Here is a 5,873-nt window from a genome sequence, read left to right on the forward strand (position 1 = left end):
AAATGATTGAGCTAGCCACTTTTCAAAGATGGATAAAGCAAAGTATTAATTAGCTGGAAGCTTTAGTTAAAACATACAAAAGACTCTCCAAGTATCTTTTAAATTCTAGGGGGAATAATGTTTATATGACAATTACTTTATAAAAACTGATCATCTATAAATTGTACAGTTTTAGATTAAAAGTATTTTTAATTACTTGAAAATGAAAAATAAAAAGTTTTTATGTATGTATAAAAATAAATGAATTATCAGATTGAGTTTTGAGAATATTTTACCATCTCAATGATGGTAAACTTACATTTGCATATAACAGCACTTTAACAATAAACAAAACATGAAGACAGCTAGGTTATATTGAAATCAGCATGTAAACCACCATGCTATTTAGGTGGTTAATGGAAGCAAAATTCTAATGATGTAATTACAACCATATTAAAACTTAACTAGAAAATAAGTTAAAAAGTTAATTAATTATATGAATTTATAAGCACTTAATATTGTAGCTATCAAAAGGTGCCTTAAGAATGCATTACTAGTACTTTCTACTGTTAATACATGGTTAATTAATGATTTAACAGTGTTTTACTGCTCACTCATTAATGATTTATTACAGTTACTTAAACAGTTTCCTAGATTTGAGTGCCTTAAATAGACATTTTAAGATTACTTTCCAAGTTTACCTTTTTTCTAATATATTGGTTATTGCATTTTCTATTGTGTTACTATGATCTCCTTTCAACTATGAATATCAAATAAATATCTTGATTACCTGGTCAATAAGAACTAATCCATTGGCTTGCATTAATTTGACCACTAAAGCTGAATATGAAAAGGGATACAGATCTTCTTGTGTCAATTCAACTTTGTTTTCCTTCCATCGACATGTGTTCTTAAACTGTGAGTGGGAGAAGAGACTGTGAGATATTAAACCGAACTAACCCAACTGGCAACCCATTTTAGAATCTGCTCCCTGTTCCAGAACCCAAAGTGCCTTCATATTGATTATAGTTCTGCCTGAGAAGAACACACTTTATAGGTTTGTTCAGGAAGGAATACCTTCTCTCTTAGTGGCCAGTGATGGGACTGCAGGGCCCTTCTTGGTCACATGGAGTGAGGAGCAGGGCAAGATAGTCTGTGTATTGCCAGGCATTCTGGTGATGAGAGAGGAATCTCTCACCATGTAGTTCTTTTAGAGATGACCCATAGCATGAGCTAGAATAGTGATGAAGCTTGTACTTGGTGGGAACAGATTTTTTATCACAAATGTGCTTATCATTGCTTCTGGATTGCCTAGAGTCTTCCAGAATGCAATTATATCTTCTGATATGTACCTGACAACCAGATTGAGGTGTTTTTCTCCTATTTTTGGAAACTACATGGAAATAGCTTCTGGAGTGTGACACTGCAGTCTTAATGCTTGTCTTTATGTATCTATTTGTCCTTATCAGGGGATTCTGTGACTGCCAGAAGACTGTGTTTAGTTGGTTTAGAAATGACAGTAATGCTGCAGAAATGATTTTTCTTTTCTAAAAAATGACAGCATGTGATAGGAAAGAAACTACTAAAATTAACTCTCTTTCCTTTCCAGCTTTCAAAAAATAGAGCTTTAAATATAGACTATTAGAGGGAATGCAATTCTTTTACATTTGTTAAGAAAAGACAGAGAAATCAATTTTTTTTTTACCACAATAGCCTTAGAAATATTGATAAAACTTATCTGATGGGAAACTTGACCATATTTCTACATTATGAACCATTTTGCAATTAGCTGTTAAATATCTAATCCTAAAAAAAAAATCTATGTAATTTCTAAAACTATTTATTTTGTGTCTTTCTTTTTTTAAAGATTAATTTAAGTTCAAGTTAATGCAACACTTCCAGGCCTCTAGGAATAGAAACAAGATAAAACTTCTATGCCAAATTTAAATAGATACCAGCATATTGCAGGATGGTTTCTGTCTTCCATGGAGAGAAAAGTGATAGAGATAGAATTGAAGATAGTCCAGAATAGAAGAGGAAAATATAATAGAAGAGGTTAAATATAATTGATTAATGCTCTTCATTAATTGCCATTTCTATTTATAAAAGCTGGTCCCAGTTACATATTTGGGTCAAGAGACAACAATAAATATTTAAAAATGCAAAGTAGATTTAATATATATATATATATAGACTAAGAATTATACATTTAGTTATATGTAATAAAACAACAAAGTTAATTTTGATGTACATTGCTAGAAACTATTAGAAAAGAGTTATATTTACCTTTATAATTTGTGTTGTTTGGTGTTTAAAATTTCAAAATCATTTGGCTAGCACCAATTTCCAGCAAAGTTTTACTGGAGGTAACATTTTAAAAATCTATTTACATCTCATTAACTATCATACTCTGATTAGGTAGAAACTGAACATTTGGAAACTTAAAGATATTAAAGGAAAGAAAAGAGAAGTAAAAGTTAAGACTGGCTAGGTATTTTGCAAATGTTATACCAGCCTAAAGTGAATGAGTATTAGTCTATGAAACCTTTTGAAAGTCAGCTTAGATATCTTCATTTTATTACATCAGTGGGTTAGTTTACATTATCCACTGAGATGGCCTCTCATTTATTCATTCATTCATTCACTGATTTTTCTTGAATATTTGCTATGTGACAAGCACTAGACTAAGAAAGAATAGGGAAATCAATTTGGAAATAAAACCAACAGTTTCAAAAGAAATGGCAATATTATGCCATTCTAAACAAAGTAGATATGACTCATTAGCAAAACAAAACATTAGTTTTGTAGCAAAATATCTGTAGCCAAATATCTCTTTGTATTTTTTTATTACTCTCATGCCTACAATGAATCTGTTGAAAGTTATTTTAGATATTGGCAGGTATATCATCCAAAGCAATATTGGGTAGTGGCCCCTTTCACCATAAAAAGGCTAGCCCAGGATAAACCCTCTCAGAGTAACCTCAGTGAGATGACGTTCTACATGTTTCAGATATAAAAGTTGGGTAGAGTTCTAAGAGATGCAGGTCTCTATTTCAGAAACAAAGAAGTTACATCTCCAGTTTTAAATATCCAGTCCTTTTTGGATAGCTCTTCATAAAACTAAACTATTATGTAGTTTGTGTGAGGGTCCTTTTCTTTAGGAGGAAACAACATCCTTGCCTGCTATCTTTAGAAGAATAAACAATGACCATGTGACCAAGTATGATCAGAGAGAGAGGAATGAAGCAACATGTTGCTTAGGCTCTTATTTGCCTTTAGTCCCAGGGGGAAAAAGCCTATAAAAGATGATTTGGGGTCCAAATTATCTTCTCAACACTAATCAGGTGATGCAAATGAAGGGGTTTTTAACTGTAGTCTTTGGACTTATATAGATAGGTTTTAAATAATCTGTGGACCCCCTTATATGTATACAAAAATTTTTGAGCATGTTTTTCAAGAATGGTCTATAGTTTTCATCAGATTTTGAAGAGTACATTTCCCCCTAATTAAGAACAATTGCCTTCAATAAATCATTTGAGTGACAATACTATTTTCAGAAGATGTATTTCTCTTAATTTTGTAATTTTAAACTTTTTATATATAACTCTTTCCTTCAAATCAAGACTAACCATGCAAAACCCAGTCAAGACCTGCTATTATCTGACAAGGCTAAGGAGACAAAAAAGCTGACTCATTATTCTGGATTACCCAATTACATTTCCATATTTTGTTCTAGCCTGGTACATAGACATGGCCAGAAAGTATTTCTCACAGAGGGACAAGAAAAGAAAATTTTAAAAGATTCTCTTTTGGTATGCTGATAGACTCCATAACTTAAATGGTTTCTTTGGTTTTATTTATGTACCTGTCATAGATTTTTATGTCACTTTCTTAACTTGGTATGGTTTTAATATTTCTTGGGCAACTGACCATGAAAGAGTAGGGGTAAAACAATTATTTCAATATCTCTCATTATGGATAACTATAGTTTGTTAGTCTATCAGCATATTTTTGTGACTCCACCTTTACTACTTAAACACTTCACCCAGTAATATTTTATTCTACTCCAAAGGCGCCATATGTCACCTTCCACCTTCCTAAGACAGACCCCAGGTGTCAGAAAATGGTAGGCTCTCAGTAGTTAATGTTGAAGGTAATAGTCCTTGGCATGTCTAAATGCACTTAAAAAAAAAAGTTTTTCTATAAATAAAAGATGTAGAAAAGTCAGTCATGGTAAGATATTTTTAAGCACATAATTGTTGGGATAAATGAAAGTTTTCTTATAAGAGTAAGGTATTTTAATTTTATTTAATTAGGAATTGTACATACAAATTAATAGATCTAATCAGCTTAAAATAATATATATAGACAGAAAAAGCAAAAGTAACCCATAACCAATATGTTATATTTTCTTGAACCAGATGTGATGGAATGTATTTATTCTGGCATTGAGCTTTGACAAGTGTAGTTATGTGTAAGGATTCTAGTGAAGAAAAAGAAAATATCACTATTTTAATATAAATTATGTTCCCGGATAAAATGATGGTGACTAAATTTATCACATCCACCAATGAAATTTCCATTAAAGATACCAGATATAGGTGAAAAGCTCAAATTTCTTGTAGTACAATATTTTCACATGGAAAGTCTAAATGGAACTTTTATAGATTCAAAAATATCATGGCTCACTGTACTGGAATGTTAAGTCCAAATGGCACAGCCCCTTTGAAGTTATAGTTTTGAGTAAAACAGATTTATTAATAATCAATGTACTTATATGACTAAGAATGTTATCAGCTCATCCAAGATGGAAAACAACAGGAAATTTAAGCCAAGATTCATTTTATTTTTGCCCTTCTTACTATATGCATTGGGAAAGAACCCCATTGGCCTTTTTTTTTTAGCTAGTAATGTCTAATGCAGGAAGACAGGAATAAGCAGAGTAGAAAGCACCTGTCAGCTCTATTTCCCACTCTCCTTGATTAGCATGAAACATTAATAGGGCTTTTAGAAATTCTGGCCTGAAATGGGCTTTGCTTGAGACCGTGTCTGTCTTTCTGCACAAAAGCCACTGTCATTAAAAAAGGGCAGATAACTGAAGAAGACTCTTTCTTGAAATTTATACCTTTTTTCATACAATGACAAATTATTTTAATAATGAGAATCACATACACTGCCATTTGTATAATGTTTCCCATAAAATTCCCCCATTAAATTTGCTCCTTTACTTGACTCATCTTTTTTTTTTTTTTAAAGAATGACACACACAAAATGATACATCATGCTTTCTTATAAAGAATTGAAAATGAACATACAGTAACGGGTTAACATACATTTTAATAAAATTTTCATTGTTGTGCATTTCACTTTTTGATATTGAAAACCAGGGATGTTCCAGTAACCTCAGGCAATGCCTAAGGATAAAACGAATCATATGGTGGTGAACTATTTTCACCTATTTATTCTTCTACAGAAAAAAAAATTCATAAATACCAAAGGAAATCAGATGTGCACCAAATATTACACTTGGTCTTAATACTCTTTGCCACATACTATATATGTCACTATTAAAAATAAAACCATAAAATACTTAGGAATTTCTATAATTTTCTGAGGGTTTAGTGTCTTGTTAATTTTCATTAATGGTGTCATATTAATTTTGGTTCTTCGAAATGGCCACAAGAATCAAAGGACATAATGGGATCTATGCAAAAAGTGCATAAATCACAAAATTCAGCTTTCAGACTTTAAAACAATACCCAGATTCGTAATTTGATGTTTGAGTTTTCAGGTCTAGAAACTTTTGATTTGAGTTGAGCCTGTGCTACATTTATGTAGTCAGTTAGTTTACAAAGAAATATGCACATTATTGAACCTGCCCTTACATTACATGA

Source organism: Rousettus aegyptiacus, unplaced genomic scaffold, assembly GCF_014176215.1.
Source record: "Rousettus aegyptiacus isolate mRouAeg1 unplaced genomic scaffold, mRouAeg1.p scaffold_m13_p_11, whole genome shotgun sequence".
Taxonomy (NCBI): Eukaryota; Metazoa; Chordata; class Mammalia; order Chiroptera; family Pteropodidae; genus Rousettus; species Rousettus aegyptiacus.